This window comes from Nyctereutes procyonoides, unplaced genomic scaffold (genome assembly GCF_905146905.1).
Source record: "Nyctereutes procyonoides isolate TBG_1078 unplaced genomic scaffold, NYPRO_anot_genome, whole genome shotgun sequence".
Taxonomy (NCBI): Eukaryota; Metazoa; Chordata; class Mammalia; order Carnivora; family Canidae; genus Nyctereutes; species Nyctereutes procyonoides.
In genome coordinates, this window is record NW_026575135.1 from 24,298,802 (window position 1) to 24,301,184 (window position 2,383).

A 2,383-nucleotide genomic window follows, 5' to 3' on the forward strand; every position below is an offset into this window, starting at 1 on the left:
TTTTCAAAAGTTCCTTCTGATATAAGAACCCAGTTTCACTTCTGTCCTTCAGCTCTTCTAAGACTTTTTGTCTTCTAAGCAGTCAGAATAAATGTCCCAGCCTCAACTAGTGCCAGAATATTAGAACTGGAAAGAATTTTACAAACCAGGACTTCTGACGTTTTGAAGGAGTCACAGATTCAGAGAATTTGGTGAAAGGTATGTGCCCTCTCTCCAACCATTTCCAACAAATCAATTATTCATGAATTTCCTAGGGCAGAGGTTCTCAACTGGCATAGTGTGTGCATGCATGTGTGTGTACATTCCTTAGGCCCTGATTATTTTGAACCATCTAGCAGGGCTTTTTTTCCCAAAACACACATAGAAAGTCTCTCAACTACCATGGCAGGGCATCTAAAGCCCTTGGTACTTTGGGCAGACAAATATTTAGTCTCTTGCCCTGAGAATCTGCTAAAACTCTTTAATCTAGTAGCCTCTGATGCCCATGGAGTGGTTTGGGACCCAGAAATGATTGTTATAACACCAGTGACAAACTTATATCCTTATTAAACACCAAGAATGTTTATATTCCCAAATTCATGCTTGGATATAAAATATACTAAAATGTTAATTAGTGGTTGTCTTTAGATGGTGAGAATGTAGGTAATTTAGATTTTGCTGTATTGTGCAAATTTCTAATTAGCCACAGTGAATATATATTTGGGAATGTAGAAAAAGCATTTTATTTTTTAAATTAATAGATCACAAGGGAATGCAATCAGCATTCAGTTACTTATATTAATAGCTGATAAAGCAAAAAATGGCAGGGCACCTGGGTGGCTCAGATGGTTGAGCTTCTGCCTTTGGCTCAGGTCATGATCCCAGGATACTGAGATCTAGCCCTGCATAGGGCTCCCTGCTCAGTGGAGAGGCTGCTTCTCCCTCTCCCTCTGCCTATCCCCCTGCTCATGTTCTCTCTCTCAGTATCTCTCTGTATCAAATGGATAAATAAAATCTTTAAAAACAAACAAAATATGGCCAATAATTTTAACAAGTCAAATCAGTTCTCTAGCCTCTAGAGGCAGAAAGACATCCTGCAAGGCCAAATTCCAAGCCTTCCAGAGAATGACACAAATGAAGGTAATTCAAACTGTGGATCTGATTTCCCTGTTACTAGATCTAGAAAAGTGGATTTTCTTCGATTTCCCCTAACCTTAATCTCTGTCTCTTTCACAGAGACATCAACTAACATTGTTATCCTAGCAACTTCCTATTTGTATTTACAAATGTCTAGTAGCAGCCACTGAGGTCCCATAATTTCTTTGGAGTGTTTTGTTGATGTGGCATATTATATTAAATTCCGATATTGAGCCATCCTTGAGTTCTGGGAATGAACCCTCTTGGATCCTGAAGGCTACTCTTTCAATGTTGCTTGGACCCCAGGAAATATTTTTGATGGATGGGGTTGGGGAGAGTTCTATAGATAGGTTCATGTGTGAAAGCTCTGTGGCCTGGAACCCAGACTTCTCATAAAGTATCAGGAGAAGAGGGGGAACAAATGGGACCTGAAAATCAGGGGGAGAATGGTTAGGTGTTTGGCTTGCTGGATCAGTTCTCAGGATATATTTTGTGGTAAAGAATTCACATAACAGGGAGGTAATCTACCTTCTACATGATAACCCTACGTTATAAAGAGGGAAGGGGGAGAAATATGAAAAAAGATTCATGAGGTAAACATTTGGGGAAGACTTTGAGGCATTTGTGAAGTGGGAGCTTTGGAGTGGTTTGGAAAACGGTGAACGAGAGGAGGGGAATTTGGAGAAGGATTTTTTTCCCCCTGGATAGGAACTAGATCTCTTTAATGGTTTTTGATAGATGTGAGCAAAGATTATATACTCCTTTTTTTGGGGGGTGGGGGAATTTTGATTTCTGTTGTTCTTGATTGCATTTCTCATGTTTTGCATTATGTGTTTCTTCATTACATTTGTTAAATGTTTCGTTATGTTATTGTTATTTTTCAGAAAAGTCATTCTTGGATTTGTTACTTCCATGATTCTCTTTATAATTTGTTTGTTTTTGTCTTATTTTTTCTCTTTATTATTTTTTTCTAATTTTTTGAGTTAAATACTGAGTTCATATACATTAATATTAAAACATGTCTTTTCTTTTTTTTTTTTTTTAATTTATTTATGATAGGCACACAGTGAGAGAGAGAGGCAGAGACACAGGCAGAGGGAGAAGCAGGCTCCATGCACCGGGAGCCCGACGTGGGATTCGATCCCGGATCTCCAGGATCGTGCCCCGGGCCAAAGGCAGGCGCTAAACCGCTGCGCCACCCAGGGATCCCTCTTTTTGTTAATTGCATTTTAAAAATAGCAAAAATATATAAGACTGTGAATTGAAT